Here is a 24,092-nt window from a genome sequence, read left to right as displayed (position 1 = left end):
TGGAGAGACCCGGGGGTAATCTCAGCTCAGCACTTCAGGAAGACAAGAAGTACACAGGAGGACTACAGCAACCCAAGCACCGGAGCCCATCACCGGTGCTGCCAGGGGCTGGGCTCTCATGGCAGGGCAGCAGCAGGGAGCAGCAGCACAAACTCACATCTATACGTCTTGAACCAATTCCCAGCCCGGAGGCAGAGGCACAGGCAGCCACATGATGGGGCTCCCTCTCGCCAAGCAGTGTCCCACGCACCGGGGACTGTGGGGTTTCCCTTGCCTGGGAGTGACATGATTAATAGCCTCATTACTGCGACTTTCACTGACACACACTCTCTTGCTTGTACACAACTGTTGAGTCCTCGCTCTCGGTGCCAGCTCTGATTCATATGTCAATAAACGCACTGAAAGGAAAGTGGGTTTCTTTGCCAAACCAAACAAACAGTATCTTTTAGCTTAGGGCTACAGCATCCCCTGGAAATCAGCACCAAGAGGCATCGTGCTGCCATCACTCCCTGCTCTGCTCATGCTCCCTGTGCCATGCCTATGGCCCGGTATGGAGCACACCAGCCCCAAACATCTTGTGCTCCTCTGCCCATCCGCTGCCAACACCTGACAGCGAAAAGTGGAAAGGGATGGGGGAATGCAATGTTTAATGGCACTTTTATCAATAAAAAGGAGTTATATTGGCCCCATCCCTCCCAAAATTTTAATAAAAGTCAAATGATAGTTTTTTCTTCTCTCCTTTTTCATTTATTTCTAATTCAGACCTGCACTGAGGCCAGATCAAGAATGCTTTTAACCCTTCAAACAGGCCTGGTGGAGGCATGCCCAGGAGCACAGCGTGCAGGTGGAGGCTCTGCCACAGGTCTTGAGGCAGGCACTGTGCACAGCAGCCTTGCCATGCTCTGCCTCATGAGCATGGATGTCCCCATGGCCACCCTGCACCAGGCCTTGGCAGGCAGCAATGTTCCCCCAGCCCCAGGGGGTCCCACCACACTTTCCCTATGCTGCCCCTTCCTTCAGGCAGGGATGTGGCAATCAGGACATCCCATGAAAGCTGGTGTTTCCTTTGTTCTCCCTGGCATTTAGATTAGCTTTACTTCACAAAGATGCTGAGATTTAACACAATGTCGTTTTGTAATTTGAATGAAGTGCAAAGATCTACCAGAACTCTGGAAATGCATATCCCGAAACAGGCTGAGGGGCTTCCAACAGCCTTGAGGAGCAGGATGTACACTCCCGACACTCACACAGCAGGACTTGAGGTCTCCTGCTAATCCTCCTGGCTTTCATCAAGCCCTTTTGCAACACCAAGATGTTTTCCCTTCCTCATTCCCCCCACAGAGTGAGCAGAGTCCCTCCCTGCTAATGGGAGTCCCAGCCCTGCACAGCATCATCCTGCTCCCGAGCAGGGAGAGCACAGCTAGGAAACAACTCCATTGCTTCAGATGGGATCAGTTGTTATATGTTCACACCAGCCTTACGTTCTCTGGAGGAGCTTCAGCCTTAAACCCAAACCCAGGGGGAAGGGAAATCTCTGTTGTCACTGTGGGTCTGGGGGGGGACGACCTGGAATACCAGGATGCCAAGATGGGGAGAAGGCACAAGGAAAACCATGCTTTGAGCTTGTAATGACCTGCAATTGTGTCCTGCAATCTGGAACTTCCATATAGTGGGAAACCTCTGCCTTCCATAGGGTGTGAACTAAGAGCAGGGGAGAGCACCGCTGGGGGAGCCAGCATCACATTCACATCCAGCTTTCAGAGCAGTATAATTTCCATATATGTGTAAAGATAATGTATAATGTATATAATATATAATGTAAAGATGGGACAGGAACTATTCAGCAGGATGCAAAGACTCTCAGGGTTTGGTTTCCACATTCTTCTCATGCACTTTGCAGTGGAATACTTAAATTCCCAACACCATCATAATCTCTTTGTCTTCTCAGATTAGCCAGCCCTCCAGCTCAGGTTCAAGGTGCTCTCCTCATAAGACCCAGAGCTACACATTGACCCGCAGTCAATAATATGGCTCAAAGTTTAGGTGTTCCCTTAGGATAGGCACCAGGGAAGCAAGGAGATGCTGGTTGAGCCTGGGGTTGGTGCTCTGTTCTAACACCTCACGCCCTCAAAGCCTGGCCACCGCAGACTCTTCCAGATCAAATTCCACACTTCCCTGATGGAAACAGCTGGAATTGCCAAAGGATAAAGGAAAATGGTTTCCATTAACACATCTAACACCCCTGTTACTGCGTCCTCGGATACACACGAGTGCTAATGAGATTTCACTCTGACACAGTAGGAGGAGAGAGGATAATTGGGGCTCCTTTCATTTACAGCTGAATTAATTGCCTGAGCTGAACCCTTCTGCAGGAGACAGCAGCTATCACAGGTGGAAGCAAGGAGGAAATGAGTGATTATGGGATGCCTGATTACAGGTGTAAAAGCAGGTGAAAATGAGCAGTTTTGTGGCAGCAGTGCTGATTTGGGTGCCCTTGCTGAGGAGATGGGTGCAGGCATGGAGAGCAGAGTTATGGGTGGGTGCCTTCCAGCAATCCTGGCTTGTTCTTTGCTTCCCTATAGCTTTTCCTTCTGCTGTGCCCTTCATCCAGGGGGTCCTCAGCTGGCCAAATGCAGTGCTGGAGAAGACATTCACTCCCAGGGCAGGTTCCAGCTCAGTTACCTGCAGTGCATGGGTGCTGTAGCTGGGACCCTGGATGGATCCCACATGGGTGATGGGTTCTGAACCCCCAACTACACTGAGCAGCTCCATGTGCCCCTGCAAGAGCTCCCGTTCCACAAGAGCTGCCCAAGGATGTGCTGGGAAGCTTTCCTGGTGGAATGTGGCTACGGAGGGAAATATTTCTCATCTTAGCAAATGAGAAAAGGGGGAAAAATAAGGTGAGCGAATGTTTTATTTAATGGACAATTTAATTGCTGACATCTGTGATAAAAACTGTGTTTTCCAAACTGGAATTTGTTTCTATCTCAGGATGAAGTAGGGATGTGGGGGCAAATGCTTTGGAGAGTCCCTTTGAGTCCCATCCAAGGAGGAGAGGGAATGAAATGTGGCACATGTTAAACATGTAAATGAGGTACTGATTTACTGATTTATCTGTTTCTTGCATGAGATCTTCTTTGGCTGCATCAAAATTACTGTATTATTTATAAGCCTTAAACATTTAAAATTAGATGTGTGGTTTTAAAACAAAACATCAAAACCTTAATGCAAACCACATTGTTTCAATAAGAAATTAGATTAAAAAAAGCAAATTCAAAATGTTTCTGTGCTGGATCAAACCTGCACCTCATGTGGTTCACATCCACATTGGATCCATTCTGTAGGACTGGGTTCTCTTTGCAATGATTTGCAACAGTGAACTCAAAATAAACAGATCTGGTTTCATTCATGGAATATTTCCTTGTTATTGAAAAGCAGCATTTTCTGCACTGTCCCTTGACGTTTCTTGGGGAAATCCTGGAGGCTCACAGCTCATCCGAGGCACCAGGACATCCCATTGGAGCCAGCCGTGCAGCACGCACGGAGGCGGCCGCTCTTCCCAATGCGCTGCCGCTTTGCTCTCTGCAGGCTGGGACCATCTCTCGCATGGCAAAGCACATTCCTCGAGGCAGCTGGGCCTTGATGAGTTGTTTGATAGAGGATTTGGAGGAATCCATGGGCAGGGCTTGCTGCTGCTCCTGTTTCATCCCACAGAGATGGTGTCAACCAAAACAACGCAGTGGGGCTGTTCTACCCTCTCCAAAGATGCTGCTTTGGTGCAAGGGGACCCTGTCTCATCCTCTGCATTGTGCAAGCACCTTAACACCTACCCTGCACTGAAAGTGTGAACAAGCAATGTAAGAAGTCTGCCCTGGAAGGATAAATCACTGAATCACACTCTGCAGCTTGAACACTGGCACCATCTCAGCTCCTCTTCCCTGCAGATGTGTGGATGTTTGTAGTCCACAGACCCCACCATCACCCCATCCCTTTCCAGAAGCAAAATGAAGTATAAGAACACTTTGCTGATGTGCTCACTTGCAAGGAATGGGCCTTTCCAGAGCCAGGCTGGAGCTCACTTTGGTGATGGGAAGAAAAGGTTGTCTCATGAAGCACCACGGATCGTGCCTTGGAGCATCATGGAGTCCTGGATTTAGTTGTACCACAGCTTCCAGCTTCTGGCTATCCATGCAACTGGTGTGTTCTTCAAAAGGGGGAGAAAACACTGATGTGTCTTACTCCCCCACCGGGGCTGCTGCCCCAGCATCATCAGCCCATAAACATGTCAACAGCGAAATGCAAACCAAATTGCAGTGGAGAATCGCGACCATAGACAGGAGCACATCGGCTGTAATGCACTTGCAACAGAAAGCTGAGAGAGGATGAAGGACCCTGGAGCAACACATCATGGGACAAGGTTCACTTCAACAGGAGATGTGCTGTGAGCTGTGCTGTGCCTGTTCTGCATTGGCCAATGTTCCCAAATCAGTGGCTTTCTCTCCATGAGGTTGGAAAGAACCAAGAATCCATCTGACCAAGAGGTCAAGAGAAGTTGCCCAGTGCGAGGCACACAGCTGGCATCACACACCCCCTCTGTGGAGCCCCACAGCCTGGTCTGATGTGTGATAACAGGCAGAGCAGTGGTGCAAACAGCAGGATGAAGTATGAACCCATAAAACATAGAGCGGAGCAAAGAGGGAGCTGCTGCTCTCTGAGCCGCTGGGCTGCCCTCGGTGTGTGGGTCACTGATGTCACTGCCTATTGTCATCGTGGGGGTCTCCTGTCATCCTCTTCCCACTGATCCTGATGTATCTTTTCCACTCCCGGCTTTGTGGTGTCTGTTGTTATGAGTCAGCGTTACCCTCTATGGCTCATCCCCTCCATCCTTCTCAGCACCCATTCCACACTCTGAAAGCAGGAATCTTACTGGAGGACAGGAAGCGTTTGCTAACACCCTCTTTAATGCACATTTTCCTAAGAGCAATGGAGGAGCTGAGGGGAAGAGCCAGAATTGCAGGAATTGCTCGTTTCATTTCCTGTGGTTTCATCATTTTCTTGCTTACCAATTTTGAATTTCACAAAGCTTGTGGTTTCCCAACAGCCTTCGTCTGTGGGGAGGATCCATTTCAGTAGCATACTGAACTGACATGAAATCCCAAAAAAGAATAACATGACAGCAACTGGCGTTCTAAGCTATGTGAGACAGAAATACAAATACCCCGCTGGCTGCGTTTGGTCCACACAAGGAAGCGAAGCCAAACACACCAGTGGCAGCAAATCACCTCTGAGTGTCACAAACCTGAGGTCCGGGGGTTCCATCTCTATGCAAAATGTACCCAGGGCCACCAGCCTGTGCTGATCCCTGGCTTTTGCCAGTGGAAAACGCTTAATTGCATGTTTGAAAACCATCCTATGTGACCGCTGACTTTGGGTCATGGCAAGGACTGTGCTGCAGAGGGTGGCAGGGTGGGAGCAGAGCGAGCTCGGGTGGTTTTCATCCACAAGGTTTCTTCATGCAGGTTGTGCCCTGGAAGCTGCTCACTGTGCCCTTGTGCCTCTCAACCTTGAGCATTGCCCTGCTGTCCCAGCAGCACGTGGCCATCACCAGCACTGCCCCTCGCTGCTGCACATCCCTGGCACTCGCAGGGATAAAGAGTGGGAGCAAAGGAGATGGGAAGAGAGGAGAACATCTTCCTAAATAAGCAGGTGAGCCTCTGGTGTCAGCTTCACCCAAATGATGTTTGGTATCAGTGTGAGCACAGGCAGTAACCACCAGACAAGGAGAAGCAAATCTCTGGTGTGGGGAGTGGGACCAGTGCAGCTGCTGGAGCTCAAGGTTGGGTGAGGGCTCCATTCCCATGGACTCGGAGTTTGACCTCTGTCAGAGGAGTTAAGTGGGTGCACCAAGATTTATCCTGTGGCAGCTTAATGGGAAGCTGAGGGATGTCCACAGAGCGAATCCCACTGCCTCCGGTGGCCTGGCATCAGGTCTGTAATGGATGAGGCCGCAGTGATGCTCCCTGCTGACCTCGGCAGCTGGAGGTGAGCCTTGTGCAACAGCACACGCAAACATGTCTCTAAGTGTCTCTCTGGACAGATCCATGGCTGATTAGGTACAGTAATAGCTGCTAACATCCTCCTCTGGACACTGCTGGAGAGTCAGCTTGTGTTTATTGAGAATAAACTTTCGGAGGTGAAGAGAAGCCTATTGGTGAAGAAAATACATTTGCGAGCTCAGAATTTATAGCCTGCCTCCATAAAGCTGTCCAGAATCCACGGATCTTTCCTTCAGATACTCATGTTAAAATCATTTTCATTCTGTTAAATGAAAAGTGCTTTAAGTTTGGCAGGGCTGCGCTGCTCATGCTCTCACCACTTCATAAATAATACTTTATAATAACAGCTCCGAATCAAGCAGGAGAAGAAGGAGGGAAGGGGGGCCAAGGTCCGCGCCGAGCTCTCCTTGTCGGCTGTAAATACCTCTCGCCATGATGTCAGCCCCTCTGACAGAGGATCTGCCCAAATCACTACCACATGTGCAGCCAGGGGATGGGCTTTACCTGGACTTTCCACTTCTTGAGTAATGTGGCTCGCTCTCTTGGCAGTGCTCTCACACAGCTCATGGTTGGAGTCTCCTCTGTATTCTCCTGTTAATCAGTTGCTAATATCGGACAGTGCAGTTTCATCAGATCAGCTCGAGGTTTATTCCCCCCATGCTTTTTTTTTCCACCCTCTAAATAGAAAATGACTTCACACTTCCCTGAACGTCTCCGATATGGTTGAATTCAGAACATGCAGCCCTGGGAATGGGGAGAGGATGGATGAGCGCTCCTCCTTCGGATGCAAACCAGAACCCACAGAAGGATGGAGCCGAGACGGTCCCACCTCTGGGAGGGCAGTGAAGTGTCAAGAAGTGAACACCTTTGCTGCAGAAGATGCATCCAACTGTCTGAGGCTTCACTGCAAATGCAGAAGTGCATCTCCCTGTGGCCATCCCCACCATGGCAGTGCTACTGGCAGCTGGAATGCACTGGTCCTATGAGGAACATGGGGCTTTTAGGACCTATAACACCTCTAATGACCTTTAAACATCATTTACCAGCCCTCAAAGGGGCTGAAGTAATGAACCCTGCCCAGACAGGGCCTGGGTGTGACTGGATCTGCCCCTCATCCTGCAGAGCAGCCTGAGGGCTGAACGTGACCCCCCCCCCCCCCCCATGGAGCTTTTTCTCCCTGCATGGATTTGTAGCCTTGATTTTAATTAGTCTGCTCTATGAAGTGGTTTGGGGATGCAGCTTGCATGAAAGGCACAGTAAAAAAGAGCACAGTGGAGTCCTAAATAGCAGAAGGACGTGTCCACATGTGGCAGATGTTAGTCACATTGCTGAGCCCTTTGTCTGGAAGGACTTGGCCACATACTCACAGTCTCCTCTGCCACGAGGAGCAAAACAGGAGCTAGAAAACGGTGTGTTTTGGCCAAAACCTTGAGAAATGTGTGTGTAATAACCCTTCCTTCACACGGAACTGCAGCAAAGCGTTTCTAGCATGCATTTGACTTGGAGCACGAGCTGCGACCTCCTCACTCCAGCTGGGAGCTGATGCTCTGGCTCTTGAGCTCCCCAAGGTCTATGCGGGTGCTCATAGTCAATGACACTCAGGGTGGGTGTTTCCCATGTCTGGGCAAGGAGACCTCAGGCTCGTGAGAGGGTGGCAGCTCGTCATCCAGCTCCAGGCTTCCTTATCCAGCCCCGGCCCCAGCCTTTGTGCTAGCGGGAGGGAGCTCTCCGAGGATTTGGCTCCATGCAGACAATGATGCCATGAGCACAGGGTTTTTCTCCGTGCCAACGAGTCTAACCTAATAAAAGGGGGAAATTTCCACTGACCGCAGGGGAGCAGGATGGTTGAGACAGAAAAAAGAGGTGGAAAATTATTTATGACAGTGTAATTGCATTTGAGACAACTTGTATCCAGCCAAGATTCCACAAGAAATTTAGGAAAGAACGACTTTAGGTCAATCTGGTTTGCTGTCCTGTGTGTGCAGGGGTGAAATTTCCCTTTTGAAAATTGGACTCCTCAACCATAGAAGAGCTCATAATTAAAATTAATGTGGAAAATGAATTGCTGGCTGGCATCCCTGTCAGCAAAGACGCTCACTTTAACTCCGCCATCCTGCATGTCCCAGCCTACCCAGCCCCATGGAGCTGGCATTTCCCTCTGGTTCCTTTAAAATCTGGTTTCATTGTGCCCGGGGCTGGAGGGAGGAACAAAGGATGCCAGAGCTCTGGGCAGGGTGGCAGAGACTGCATAAGTCCAGCTGGGTGAGGAGGGGTTCACTTGCACTCTGCTCCAAAGGGCAGCATCCTGCTCCTCGCCTCAGCCAGGGTGACCCCACCATGCACTGGCTGTCACCATCACCCCTCTGTTACCTATTGGGGGGCAGCTTTAGGTGGAGTTTCACACCCCACAGGTCCCTTCAGCTCTCCCCATGGCTTCTCAAAGCTCTTGGGACCTGGTTGCTGCTCCGGGGTCAGCACAAGTGCTTGAATCTTTAATGCATGGTGAGTACGTGCTCCTCTTCCACTCCAGCATCACACTTGCAAGCTTTTCCCTGCCACCAAAGAAGACAGAAGCTTTCATATCTGCAAGTAAAGGTGAGAGTTTAAGGAGCTCCTGCAAGAGGCTCTCTCTGGGCACATTCACTGGAAGCCAGAAGTTGGAGCTGTAAGAAATAAACCTGGGAACAGTTGGAAGACCAAAGGCTGTTTGCTCTCTCCAGCAGAAAGCCAGGACCACAGGAGGAGCACCAGGTCATGCCAATGGGGAGCAGGGCTGTGGAGGTGCTGTCTCCACACGGAGAGGTTACTGGATCTTAACCTGGCCCCGTTAGAGGCTGTGCTGCTAATTCCAGTGGTTAATTGTATTATGTGTCATTTCCCTCCATTATTGGGTTCAAAAGATGAAGCCTAAATGCAGGTTTTTAAATTGTCCAGATTTCAGATCTTGCCCTTGGGAAAGCTTCAATCTCATCTTTTGTTTTCATTTAGGTTTTTTGCAGGTCCACAAATGTGTTTGTTTTAATAATGCAGCTGCAGGACAGATTAAAAAAAGCAAGTTTTGCTGGCATTTAATATCTCTAATCCCGCAGTAAGACAAGCCTGCCGACTGCTTGCTTAATGGTCGACATCCTTTTCTGATTAAGCAAAAGGTTTGAAGTGATTATAGTTTATTTACAACAAAAATGGACTTAAATGAGAGTTAATTCCTCCCCCTTCTCCCTCATTGGGCTGCTTGCCAGTTACCATGTGTCTGCTCAGCTCCCTCTTCGAGAGCATCCACAGAAGCCACGGGCAGATGTTCCCACCAGGGCTCTCCAAGAAGAGGTTCTCCTATGGGGGCCTCTGGGGATGGAGGATGCTCTGGGGTCCCATTCACCCCACAGGGGCTCAGCCCTGGCTGCACTGCCCATCTCAGGTGGGTCCCCTGTTCTGTTGCTCCTGCAGAAGGTCCAGCACAAGAAAGCTTTGATTTCAAGCACCAATATGCTTCATGTGTGTTATTGTTCATAATAAGCTTGAAAAAGCAAGAAGCCACTCCAGTGAGTGGTGGGAGCAGAGCTTGAGGCTGGGAGCATGGTTCACATCCCCCCATTGCCCTGTAATACAGGGAGACAGCAAGAAGGGAAAGAGAAAGAAGAGGTGAGGGTGATGGAAAAGAGAAGGCAAAATCCAATCCCCAAGAGACCAAAAACCTGAGGGGATTTTATCAAAAACCTCAGTGATTTTGATCTGATTTCTACTCAGAATATTCCCAACAGGACCTTGCAGATGGGGTGGATTTCTTTTCATGAAGTAGAAACCTGCATTTGCCAGCATCTAAAACAACAGCAGCCAGGGGGATGGCATCCAGGGACTCATCGCAGTAACGTGCCTGGGACTCACTAATGTCACCCAGCCCCACTGGTAAATGAAAGCCAGGTCCTCACTCCTGGTGCTTGCAGGAGTCTGCTGCAGGTGCAAGGCACTGTAATGAGATTATTACTATGTAGATGTGTAATTGCATCCACGGGGCACAGAGTGCCGGGTACCTGGTAATAACCACATTGCTGCTAAGGCACTTTCCTGGTGAGCCCCTGTGGAGCTTGGGCATCACACTGGCTGGGCACAGCCAATGCAGGGGAGCAGGAAACAGCAGCAGCACCCAGGGACCCCCTTCCCAAGAGCCCTTTCCTCCCTGATGGATTTTCCAGTTGGGAACCTGAGGTCTCAGCCTCCCTGTAGAAAGCAAATGGGGGGACACAGGGATATTGGATGCCCCACAGCCCAAAAGGCTCCAGCTTCTCCCCTGGCTGCATGGATGTGGCTGGAGACCTTTATGGTCCCCATTGGTCAGCTCATCATCCCTGCGTGCAGAAATCCTGTCTGTGACTTCCAGGGCATCATTTCTGTGTTCTTCGGGAATAATTTTCCTATCAAAACACAGAATTCCTTCTCCAAACAAAGCATCAAGCACACACTGCACATCCACGGTGCCGGAGCCGGCGGAAGGGTCACCCCGCTCCGGGCAGGGCTCTGCCTCCACAGGGATCTGGCATTTCCCAGCATCTCAATGGACACAATGAGGCTGGCGGGACCCCGAGGGGCGGCACGCCGGCAGTGCCCATATTACTACCTAGAGGATCAATGGAGGGCCCGGCTCTCACCGGCAGGGAGTGCAAGAAAGAAAGACACAAAAGCTGCAGCGAGTGAATAAACTCAATTAGATCGCTGTAATTGCAACAAGAATTAACGTGGGGGTCGGGCACATGTGCCGTCTCGGAGCAGTAATTAAAAGTGCAGTGTTGGCCACGCTGGGGAGGTGGCCTGCTGGGTCCCAGCAGTGCCCTTTGAAAAGCTCCATGATGGAGCTTCTAGCCTGGATAAATACAAATGTCAGTGCCTCGCAGCCCGTGGGGGGACTCTCAATCCACAGCCCAGTGGGAGAATCCCCTGCTTTACATTCCCAACAGTTGGGCTAATTTCAGAGTCAGGCTTTGAAGTGCTTTGGGGAGCCCTGTGTGCTACACACTTTCCCAGCGAGGAGCCCTCTCCCTTTCTCAAATGCTTTATTAATTTTCTCCTGTGGTTTCTTTTTTCCTCCTCCCTTTCTCTTGGGCCCGCCTGCAACTCCTCTTTTGTGCTCCTGCTGCAGGGCACAGAGCGGAGAATCTATATCATTCTGGAATAGATATAAAGAAGGGATAAAAGAGGAGATGTAGGAACCTGCGGAGACGATAGCAACAGCCAGTCCTGGGAGACAGGGTCCTCTTCCTCCAGCCACCAGCCCCATGAGCCTGCAGCATTGATACCACTGCTTTCCTGGCTGCAGACAGGGCTGCTCCTCCCATCTCTGCCATCAGAAGGGAGACAGGGATAACTGATCCCCCCAAGGACAGCAAAGGTGACAGGAGGCTGTTGATAACCAGGGCTGTTAGTGCCCCGTGGCAGCTGTGCAGTGGGCAGGATGGAGCAGAGGGGCTTCCCACACTGGCCAGGCCAAGGGTGCCATGGGATCAACCTTTCCCACCTGCCCATGGCTAGTAGCTACCATGAAGGGCAGTGATGCCAGCAGCAGGAGCGCAGCATCCACCATGGCACAGGATGCTCATGGCTCTGCTGGGATGCAGGATGCTCACAGCCCCCAGTACATCCCTCAGTGTGCAAAAGCAGTGCCTGGCACAGGTCTCTGCTGTAGTCCTCGGTGGTCCCCTTACCCCAGCACCATCCCAGGTGCTCACTGGGAGCACCCACTGGGTGCTGCGGCTGCAACTGGGGGCTGCTGGTGTGTGTGGACTCAGCCCCTCTGTGAAACCTCATCCTCCTCCACCCTGTCCCTGTCCCCTCATCTCCCCCCACATCCCACCCTGCTGCTGGGCGATGGCGACATTCACACACCACAGTGAGCAGACCAGGGCCGTTCCGCTCCTACGCTGGCATCCAGCTCCCTTCCTGTTTTTTATTATCAACTGCATTTGGCATGGAGGGGATTCTCTCCCCACATCCCGTTGGCACACAAAAGGCTCAAAAACCAGCGAAACCATTGTTTGTGCTTGAAGGGCGGGGACCAGGGTGAAAAGAACAGCATGTTATAGAGCCCAGAGCTAGGAACCATCAGAGCATCTGGAACAGTTAGTGGGACAGGGGCGTTACAATTAAACAAAAATGGGTGATTACAGAACCATTCCCTGGCTCTGACACACACAAGGGCAGTCGCAGCACATGCCTGAGCATGCAGTTAAGGGGATTCCTCTCCTACAGGCCCGGAATCAATGGAGTTTTCATCGGGAAAGTCTGAGGTCGGTGCGACCGCCTCATGTGGGACAAGGAGCATGGCTGCCCCTTGCCAGGACATGGGGCAGAGGCATCTCCACAGGTGAAAGGAGCCACATTCCCTGGAGCCGGAGCGGCACCGGGTCCTGGAGGAGCTGGGGTGGCAGCAGTGGTCCCAGCTCAACCCCAGCCCAGCCTGCATCACCACAAGCCTGCTCCCTGAGCACACAGAGGTGGGGAAGCTGCCGAGCATCCCAGCTCCTGCAAGGGCACACGGTGCTCAGCCTCTGCTATCAGTCTGCAGCCAGGATGGAGGTTCTGGGCCAGCTTTCTCTTTTAACAAGTCCCTTATGGAGTTCATGCCCCGTCCTTCCAGTTTGTGCTATTCAGAGGGAGCTGGTAGGACTGGACAGCGCAGCTTGTGCAGGGATGCACAGGTCCTGCAGAGAAAACCCTGCTTTGAAGGACCTCAGCCCTGTCCCCTGAAATGTGCTGTTTTCATTAAAGCAGGGAAATCAGATTTCAAACAAGGCAGCCTTTGGACAGTGGCCCTTGATTTGGGCCTGATGAACAAGATCCAGAAGCAAAACAAAGGCTGTTTCCACAATGGTTGGAGGGAAAGGGAACCGGTCCAATTGCAAAACTTGGATCCTGGCACCGAGGGAGTCTTTGTGTGCGAGACCTGTGGCAATGGATGGCAATGACTTGGGGAAATTCAATACTCGCCTAGCTCATAAACAGAAAACAAGGAAAATAAACTTGGGCAGATGGGAGGAAGCAGGGAGCCAAGCCATGGATTTCTGCTTGGCTGGAAAAGAGCCTGCCTGTCCCAAACTGCCGGTTCTGGGATCAGAGGTGGTGCTTGGGGTGCTCGAGGCCACGGTGTTGGGCACCGGGCACCAGTCTGGGCAGCTGTGGATGGAGGGAGGCAGCAGCCACCCCTCTGCTGTGGTCACTGGGATGGATTAGAGGCCATGGGGAGCCAGGGGAGGAGCAGGGCAGTGGGGATGGCCCCCCCACATCCCCTTGTGCAGCGGCCCTGAGCAGCTCCTTGTCTTGACATTGCCACCTCCTCCTGCCTGCTCCTGGCTTCCCAGCTGGAGGAGAGCCGGGATCTGCGTGCGCAGTGCCCAGGGGTGGGAAGTGGAGCCTGTTTAGGTTAAACCCTTCACTGTACGTGCTGTGTGGCAGAGGAGCAGCCCCATGATGGACATCAGACAGGGATGTGCAGCCTGGGGATGCAACAAGCGCAGGGGAGGGCTGCGATGGGACAAGGGCAGCAATTAAAGGTTCAGTGAAAGAAATGACTTGAGAAAAAAGCTTTTGAGAAACAGAGTTGATGACGACCCCATCAAGCCTCAAATCCGCTGCCAGACGATGCCGCCTTGTTCAAAAACACAAGAACTGTTCCCTCTTGGCCACAGACAAGAGGAATCAGTATTCAGACCATTTATGGGCTGCAGAGGGTCAGCAGAGATAGGAAATCTGTGGATTCATTGAATTCCCTCATTACCACAACCCTGCATTTGCCATTACAGACTCATGAAGCTCAGCGTCCATCCTGCCACCGAATGCTGCCTGTAAACCCACTGCAGGCGCTGACCCAGAGCCAGACTGGCCCTGCCATGCCACTGGCTTTGAGAGCATCCCGAGGTGATGATGTGACACAAAAGGTTCCCCAAAATCTGGTACTGGGATGCTGGAGCATCGCAGGTCCTGATGAGGAGTGGTGTGGATATAGGGAAAGCCAATGGTGTTTTTATGTCCTCACAAATCATCATTGCTTTGGCTCAGGAAGCAGCATCCTCCCCTCAAACCAGGAAGTGATCCTTGTATATTTCAGTTTTAAACTACCCACTCATAAAAGAAAAGCAACCAAGAGTGGGGAAGCAGCTGCACACACTGGAATGTGGAGCCAATGCACAGCACCGGCCCAGCACCACTAAACCCAGTGGTGGGATGGGGTCTCCCTGGAGCCAAGGGATGGTGCAGGACCCCAACCTGCTCCTCTTTGTGTGTCTGCAGCCTAATGGGGTTCAGCACTCGGGTGAAGGGGCAGAACCAGGGCTTCCAATAGTCCCTGCCTTGAGGAAGCCTTTGCCTGGTTAAACCAGCAAAGGCAGGCGAAAGAAATCCAAGCCAGCCACCTACTGCTCCTCCTTGGAAATTCATAGAAGCATCATTGGCCCCATCTTCCTTTCTGGCAAAGAATGGCATGAGAAATGCTAGAGATAAAATAGAGTGGATACTTTGTTGGAGAAAAACATCATAAATCAGCAGGAGAAGCACACTTGCAGCAGTATTTTAGAAGGATATGTCAGATACACTGCCCAGCCATTAAATTTCACAGGTTCAGCTTCAGAACTTCAGGAGATTGCTGGCATTGCCTGAAAGGGAGAGGCAAATCACAAACACATGCTGGGGGCTCCGAGTGAGATGCAGAAATCTGGAGAATAATCCTCATTGCTATCTGAGATAGAACCAAACAACCACAATAAAGACTTCCATTCACCTGCCTGGAGAGTGACTGACTGCAACCTTTAATGCCAGCGAGATTAAAAGCATTTCTTTAGAGCGAGTGGACCAGATATGTTGTGATGGGTTTGCTCAGACCCCATCTGACCTTCTTCAGCCCGTGCTGCACCTCCCCAGCTGCTCTCCTGTCATACCACTAGTCTGCAATGTTGCATAGTTGATCCTCTGGATGCAAAGGAAGAGTTCACACCATGCCAGTGGTACCCCTATGGGATGCTATCAGCCACTGCTGCTTGCTTGGCTCATCTTGCCCTGCACCCGCATCCCCTGCACCCGGAATCTGCTCCTTCCTCCTTTGTTATGGTCCCAGCAGATTCTCATGGGAGGCAGAACAAGCCCTGGCACAGGAGTCTCCCTCAAACTCACTTAGAACTGAGCCAGCACACACCACACACTCAGAGTGTGCCCGGAGCAGAAGCTAACTGAGCTGCACTCCACCCTGACACACTGCGCCTGCCAGCAGCAAGAGATCAATCCCAATGGAGCTGCTCAGGGATGAGCTCTGGTGGAACCACAGTCTCCAGCCAATGTTATTCACCACCCCTTGGAGAAAGGAGATGTGATGCGGTGCTGGCTCCTGCTTCCCATTTGTCCCAGAGGATGCTGACACGGGGTGCAGTGGTGCCCATCACCGTGCAGACGGATCTGGCCTGTGGGGTAATGGTGTGTGGAAAACAAAGGACATCATTCATGTGGGATGCTCTGGGAGGGCAGCAAAGGAGATGCTGGCTGTCATGGGATGCAGAGGAAGCAGGAGATGGAGTCACAGTGCTTTTGGACATCTCTAGGTGTAAAATCAGGTCTTTGGGAAGGTAGAGGGGGGTGAGAAGCAGAGAGGATGGGGTCACACTGGCTCCTGGGACATCCTGTCCTTCAGATATTGTCACAAAATCTTCCTGACTAGATGCTGAATAGCCATGGGGCCAGGGAAGCACCAGGATGCAGGATGCTGCAGCAGGGGAGCAGCAGGATGCAGGATGCTGCATCACTGAAGCACGGGGATGCAGGATGCCATACTAGGGGAGCAGCAGGATGAGGGATGCTGCATCAGTGAAGCACCGGGATGCAGGATGCTGTACTAGGGGAGCACCAGGATGCAGCTCTGGGAATGCACCAGGGAGCTCTATGGGTCCAAAGTCACTCCTGGGAATAAGGATCCTGACCGAGCAGCGATGTTCAGAAGAGAAGCACTTGGAGCTGAGCGGTGTCCATGTAGACACGGTGGGAAAGCCAGGGAGCAGCATCTGCAGGGGCTGCGGAGCTGGGAGCCTCTGGATCTAAGGACATTGTTACTATACTTCAGATTATATAAATAACTCCCTGACTAAAACCACATGTGACCACATTCTGCTCTCCATCCCTCAGTGCTCTGCCGACAGCACACAGGCTCTTGCAACACTTGTTTACTAGGGAGGCTGTATATAAAGCGAAAATAATTTGCTAGGTCTTATGTTTCCACTCGAATTCCCAGTGTATAAAAAAAACCTGTGAATTTGCTAATGGGCTTTGAAACTGCAGTTTTCAAGCTGGGGCAGCAGGAGCCGGTGAGTTGTTATAGAGGATTACAGAAGGAGCAAGGTTTGCTAGGAGAATTCTTCCCTTGGGAGAATCTGGAACAGCTAAAAGGCCAAAGCCGGTTTCTTTCCAAGGAAATAAACACCCTTCTGCATCCAAAAGTGAGTTGTATTTCAGGTGTGAAGGAGCTTGTTTGTTCTCTCCTGTTTATGCACCTCCTGTAGGCTTTGGTGTTCAGATGAGCACGTTTGAAGGCCAAACACCCTCACGGATTCTCCCGACAAAGGACTATTCCTGTTGCATCTTTAAAGCACGCTTTTGGACAGAGATAAATGGCTCCGAGCGTTGGGAACGTTCAAGCCAGATGGTCACTGAGATTTCTTTGTGTGTTTCTGGATTTCACTCCAGAGCATAAACCCCATCCTTGCTATGGCTTGTAGACCTGAGGAATCCTCTGGAGCAAAAGCAAATGGACTGCTCAGAGGGGCCACAGACCTTCAGCTTGCTCGTTCCTGGTCCTTAGGATCTAAGTGCTTTTGTATGGGTGGGGTGGGGTTGTATCCAGGTCTAATTGAGTGCTTTTAATTGGCTGGAGTCGTTTGTTAAACAGTGGTCACATCCAAGGGAGCAGCCCCTCCTGAGCACTGGGAATGGGGGGATCCACTAGGAACACTGTGCTTTTCCAGGTAGGTAATTGTTATTTCATATTCACCGCCTAAACCTCCTGAGGGTTGATGCCTTGCTGCATTCTGGAAGCTGTTCTCCTTTGCCATCACTCCTATATCCCTGTTACCTTCTGTGTCCTGCCCCAGGAGGTGATGTAGTGCCTGCAGCTCCATTTAGGGTCTCACTTTCAGTCACAATAACCTAGCACATAGAATCCCAGCCTGGTTTGTGTTGGAGGAGACCTTAAAGCTCCTCCAGCTCCAACCCCTGCCATGGGCAGGGACCCCTTCCACTGCAGCAGCTGCTCCAAGCCCCTGTGTCCAACCTGGCCTTGAGCACTGCCAGGGATGGGGCAGCCACAGCTTCTCTGGGCACCCTGTGCCAGTGCCTCAGCACCCTCACAGGGAAGAACTTGTGCCAATCTCCTGCCTCTGGGCAGTTCCACAGCTTTCCCTTTCTCTATAGCCACCTCTGTTGCAACTGGGGCAGGGAATGTGCCCTGATTCCATGCATCACTTTAATTAGAACCAGGTGCCATTGCTGATCCCTGCAGCTTGGGCTAATGGGAGGGAAGGAGTTAACTGATCCTGTGGGATGGAGGCTGCAATTGCCACTAGGCTTGTCTAAGATGAATGAGCTTTTAGAGACTGCCAGCTTCTGAATGGAGGCAAGGAGGACCAACAACAGCATCATCTTTTAATAGCCAGCAGCCAGTGGCAGGAGCGCATATGGAGGCAGCATGGTTCAGCCTGAAATAAACCCTGGAGGTGTCAGGGCAGTGGACAAGGACCATGCTGGCAGCATGAAGGTGGAAAAGATGAACTTCTGGATGCTGGGGAAACAAAGAACACTGCCAGCCTGGACGTGCGTGTCAGCCTCTCTTCCCTGTTCCAGCCTGTGGACCCGGGTTGACTAACTGGGTTTGGGAAGGCTATCCCAGGCTCCTGCAAAACAGCTGCTGGCTGCATGGATCCCACCAGAGAACATCTCCAGCCGGAGACTCGGGTGCCTTTGAACCCAGTGAGAAAACCAGAGAACCAGGCCCAGGGTTTGAGTCTTAGGGGACTATGGAGATGCTGCCCATTCCTGGAACTCCATGGGAGTGGACACACCACATCCCGGCATAGAGGGAGGACATTCCATAGGGAACATGGTTTATTAAACACTTCCCACAGGGCAGGATGACTTCCTGGTTGGGAACCATGTACAGCTGCACCCTGTCCCCACTCCTGTGGGTCACTGAGGGACACTGTGCTGCTCTCCCATGGCTCTGGCATCACCACCTTCTCTCCATGGGATCCTATGGCATCGACCCTGACCCCAAGCAGCTTCTGGAGACCCAAGCAGCAATGGAGCCATTTAAAGCATTGTAAATACTCTTGCAAACAGCTCCATGGAGCAGGGGCACCGATGCTCATATGGAGGAGCAGCAGCTAAGTTTAAACATCTGGTTCTGTGCATTCCTATATTGTAACAAACGAAGTCTTCCCACAGATTTCATGTCATCTTTGTCTGGGCATTGCTGAACTGTGAAGGGAGAAACTTCTTTTGTGGTTTTCAGAGGAACAAAGAGACACTGTGCATCTGGTGAGGTGTCCTGGCAGCCTCTTGCGCCCTGGGCCTGCATCTCATGCTGGTAACATGGTCCTGTGTCCTGGGATGACAATGGCCTGACCCACACTGGAGGGAGACCACGTCCCAATGCTTGGGGAATGCAAAGACCAAAAACAGCAGCCTCCAGACAGGTAGAGGCAGTAGGAAAACACCTGCAGTTTGCATCCCACCTTTCTGGCCCCTGTTCAAATGGAAGGGCAGCAAAAAACTTAAAGCAAACAGGTTAAAAACTCAGAGTCTTCATGGAGCCCAGAAAGAGCCATTCCCTGCGGCTCACCCAGCGCCCTGCAGGGAGCAGCCACAAGCACCTCTCTGTGCAGGGCTGGCAGCACAGGACTCACTTTGTCCAGGGCACACAGAGCTCCAGGTACCTTCTCTGCTGGGACTTGTGCCTTAGCAGCATTACTGGTTCCTCAGCCAGATGCTCTTCAGGACCAGAGACCTCACTTTTTGGTTCTGGGGGATCCAGGAGCATCCGATGGTTTCTAGCAGAGGGAGGGATGCGCTGATCTGGGATGTGATGCTCAGCCTCCCATACCCAGTGCTGGCCTTTGTGCATGGGGGGACAAGCCTGGAACAGCATCTTCCTGCAGGCTTTGTGCAGGTGCTTATCTTTGGGAAGCTTTCCCTGGAAAACATGAATCTGCTGGAGCAGGTGGCTCGGCAGAGGGAGCGGGCACGGAATCCTGCTGGGAAGAAGCAAGCTGGATTGGATCATGTTTTCCATTAAGCACGGGGCTGTCTCTGTTCCCTGGGAGCAGACCCAGAGCTGTTCATTCCCAGACTTGGACAGCAGCATCCCCTGGGCTCCTCCTTCCCCTGCTGCCTGCAATGTGACTGCTCAGGTCCTTTGATTATTGCCTCCCGGAGCTGGGATGTGAGCGTGCTTGAGCCCCCCAGCAGGCATCCTTTGGGGACAAGGGACTCTCCAGCATCAACAGAGCTCTAAGGAGAGTCCCCTTCTCCTCTGCTGTCTGATTGTCACAACACAGCCTGTAACACATCACACCCACTTTGTTTATCCATCTTTAAGAGACCCTGGGCTTATCTTAAGTCTACCACTTATGCAGAGCAGAAAGGCCCACAAAGTCTGTTGAAAGCCAGGGGACATTTGGCTGCAGCCACCCCATGGGGATGATAAATGGCTGATGGGGGAATGCGACAGGAAATGGGATGAGCTCGGCTGTGGACAAAGCGGGTTTGATGAAACCTGAGCATTACAAGGGGGGGAATGTGACCCCCATTCCTGAGTCAAGCCTCACCTTCCCCAAGGGCTCCCTGCCCCTATTGCCTGATACAAGCTCCCTTGCATCCCAACTGAGCTCCCTGACCACAACCATAAATCTCCATTTTTCAGTGGGACTAGATTCCGTTTAGGCCATTTACCAGTCTGTTTGGGAAAAGGGATTTCATTCCTTTGCTTCTTTGTGTCAGGATGGATTTACTGATCCCAAACATGTTCCTCACACTTTATTTAGGGCTTAATATGCATCATTTACATTGCCGAGCTGTCACCAGCCTGTCTGAGCTCTATAGGCAGGCAGGCAATGCATTTCCCCTGCCCCATTGCTCTCCCTGCCAGATGTAGAGCTGTGAGGATAAAGCAGTTAGGAGCTCCCTTGATGCAATTTGCCTTTCAGGGGGGTTGCTGCTTACTCCCATCTGTGCAGGGGCCAGGCAGGCTCCACATGGATGGACACCATTCCCAGGACCAAATCACCTCTAAGTTCTGTGGGAGAGGAACTGATTTTCCCATTAATGGATGCCAAGTGATAGGTCTTTAGCCCAGCAAAACCTTGCCTTTGTTGGCAGCAGAGGATGGGCTTGGGAGGGACACGAGGCTCTTAGAACCCTCTTACAAGACCTAAGAGCTCATCCTTGGGCTCTCCATGCTTTGGGGTGTCCCTGCTCAGGGCTGTCCCTGCTCCCGCACCTTCACCATGAGCAGCATCCTGACTGCTCCAGGCCATGTTTCCTCCTTGCCATGCAATTCAGCAGGGTCTGCAAGCATCCAGGATGGAGAACAGGGAGAGATCCCAAACCAGAGCCACTGTCCACCCAAAAGGAACCCATGGTTTTTGCCAGGGCTCCAGGAACTGAACTGTTCAGCCCTGGGAGCTCTGAAAGCAAAAGCAACAGTGGCGTTAGCATGATAGATCCATGAGGATAGCGCAGGAGAAGGAATACAGGCAGGATTCTGTCCCTGGTTTGGCTGATAGACTTCAGCATCCAAATGGAAATTGTTCAAATTAAATGGTTGCAAATGGCATTGAGACAGAAAGTTCTTCTACACGGAACAGATGGGACTCACACCTCTAGAAAGCATGCAATAGGCTTGCTTTTTCACCTGCTGCTGCCTATGAAGGACGTCCTTGCCCTGGACTTCTGACTTAGAATATTAAGACCGGATAGCACCATCCTGCTGAGGTGCCAGGATCTACCCAGAAGGATTTCAGAAAGGCAATGAATGCTTCTTCAATGAGTTGAATGAACTGTTCCTTCCCATGTGAACAGCAGAATTACCTGCAGCAGCAGTTGTTAACATTTAACATCTGCAATGCAGCTCACAATCACTAACTCCTGATAGGAAAGGGGGATCAGGCTGGTGGCTGGAGGGTGCTGAGGCTGCTGTGCCTCAAGAGGAGCAGATGAGAAAGGGGAGGATTTCCCCTCTTTGAGGCTTTTCAAGTGACGGTGCCCAGAGAAGCTGTGGCTGCCCCATCCCTGGCAGTGCTCAAGGCCAGGTTGGACACAGGGGCTTGGAGCAGCTGCTCCAGTGGAAGGGGTCCCTGCCCGTGGCAGGGGTTGGAGCTGGAGGAGCTTTAAGGTCCCTTCCAACCCAAACCAGGCTGGGATTCTGTGGCCTCCATAACCCCAAATGAGAGACCCCAGAGAAGGAGCATTACAAATCGCCCTCCATCCACAAACAAAGACAGGAATCCTCTTACCCTGCTCTTTTCTGGACATGGTCCTTTCCAGCCCCAGTAGATGCTCTGTAAGAGGCAGCTCCCATGTGGCGGATTTAGGGAGCAGAGCTCAGTACCCCAGGGCTGAGAAGCCCTTCTGCAGCTCAGGCCCCTATCCTGTACCTGCACATAGCTGGCTTGGCTCCAGATAACTGGATTATCTCCCTGCCTACTGTTATATATATTGAGGTTAAGCATGTATAGCCTGGGTCACGGCACTCAGCACCTCGTGGGGCTGTGCTCACTGTGGGAGGCAGGGGCTGGGGTGGACATTCGGGCACCCAGCAGCTCTCATCACACGTTCTCCTACATGAGGAGCCTGTTTAAAACAATGCCTTGCAAATGCAAAGCTCCATCTCCAGTTACTGCTCCTCTGCATCAGCCAGACCCCTGCCCTACGTGAGATACGTTTCAAATGATAGCATTTGTCTTTAATAAATGGCCACTCCATAAACTGCCTCCTGTGGGAAACCTGAGGTTCATAAGTAAAACCTGATGTTTCCATTTCATTACAGTGCGTTCGCTCTAAGATGAACCCCAACTCATCCTCTGGTTAATATCAGCCCAAGGTGTGCAGTGGGTTTGTATTACTAGTTATGAAATTCATATTGCTGGGCTTAATCCTTTTCAGATCCCATATCTGTCCCTGTGCCAGCCTGACCTGCAACAGGGATGCTCTTCCTTTGCTGGAGTCACTGGTGGCACAGACATTCAGAGGAGATAAAAGCAAGGCTCCTTCCATGACCACAGAAAGTCTGACGTAGATTTGAGCTTCTTTAGCCCAGTGTTTGCCTCAGAATACCTCCTGGGGTGCTTTATTTCCAAGGTCAAATCTGACCACCTTAAGCACAGCCTTCTGTATGTGAGCAGCTTGGATCTTGCATTGGTCAGCAGAAAACAACCACTTCCCAACCATTCATTCGACATCCATCTATAGCTTCACTGGAAAATACTGCTCCTTAAATACAGAACTCATGCAGAGGACAACAAAAGAGCCCAGGTACTGAGTATAGCTGCAGTTGGCTTAAACATAAAGCATGCACTGAGCGGTCCATTGAAGCCAAGCCTCACGTTCCAGTGCTCCATCACTCAGGTATTTCTAACACAAGCAACGAGGTAATCTCTGTCCCATGAGAACTGCTCTGCTGCTGTCTCCTGTGGCTTGAAAGGGGAAGCAGAGCAGTGCCTCAGCCCCTGCTAATCTTTGCAGAGATCCATTTTCTGACTCAATCTCCCTATGGACTGAAGAGCCCTCAAATGACCTCAAATCAGGTTCAGGAGGGCACCACTGGTTTGTGTCAAGAAGAGCAGGCCTTATCTGAAGCTCCATAGAGCCATAAACTAATGGATAAGAAGAAATATGTATTTTAGCTGATAATACCCCCAAAGCAGAGTAAATGAATGAAACCACAGAGCAATTGAACTCTCCAGCCTTGAAGATGGCCCATTGGGGAACGCCTGCACAGGCCAAGCTCCACCAAACCACTGCCTGCAAGCATTGGGCAGGTCTGCTGCTGCTGAGCAAGGTGGTCTGCAGGGACCCCTTCACAGGCCTGGCTTTGTTCCCTACTCCCTGATCCTAACCTGTAGTTTAGTTCCTAGCAACTGCCCTTTGGGGATGGAAAAAACACATCATAAATAAAAGGCTGCCCCATTTGAGCTCCATCTGTTGGGGTTTAGAACTGTTCTCCTTCTAATTGCCAACTGACAATGTGAATTGCAATTAGCTAATTGCTTGCTAACTTTCCGTTCTAATAATAGGCATGTTCCAGAGTTATACAAGCTTGGAGGCTGCTGCTGTTCCCTTGCAACTGGCAATAATAAATAATCCCGTATTCCCTCAGCATTGCCCTTCCTTCCAAGTTTCATCCCCATGCAAATTGCTCCAGCATGTACTAATCCCTGACGGGATGGCAGAGGCATCAGCAGCATTTCTTTGGCTCTCAGTGCACTGCAGTGTTCAACACTTGCACGATGATGTGGCACCGGGATGCTGTGACTCCCGTGTGCCACTTTGTGCCTTCGCATGGGAGCTGCCTCTCCATAGGGCTGGGCAGCAGGACAAAGTGTTCTGCATCCCTGGAATTCCATTCCTCATGTCAATATGGGTTGGCTTTCATTTGCTTTTGGAGTTTGGGGGTTTGGTTGGGTTTTCTTGCTTTCCTTTCACAGGATCAGATGTGGCCCTGGCCCCCGTAGTGACATGTTTTATTACCAGTAGCTTCAATAATGTCAGCACAGACCCAAACCAGAGCGTTAGGGAACACACAGTCTCCAGCAGCAAAACAAGGTGTACAAGGAGTCTGGATCCTAGTGGGGCTCCTGGTGGGAAGCGGGGTCAGGTTGGGTGCAGAGCCCCAGCATTCCCCACTCTGGGAGCATTGGGAGCTCCCTTCCACATGGGTGAACTTCCCTGCACCCCTCTCCAGGCTTTCTCATCTCCACTTTGTTCCTGCTGTGCAGATGCAGCTAATTGAAAAGCAAAGCAAGA

Source organism: Melopsittacus undulatus, chromosome 14 (assembly GCF_012275295.1).
Source record: "Melopsittacus undulatus isolate bMelUnd1 chromosome 14, bMelUnd1.mat.Z, whole genome shotgun sequence".
Taxonomy (NCBI): Eukaryota; Metazoa; Chordata; class Aves; order Psittaciformes; family Psittaculidae; genus Melopsittacus; species Melopsittacus undulatus.
The sequence above is the reverse complement of the archived record's forward strand: the minus strand, read 5'-3'. Positions refer to the sequence as shown.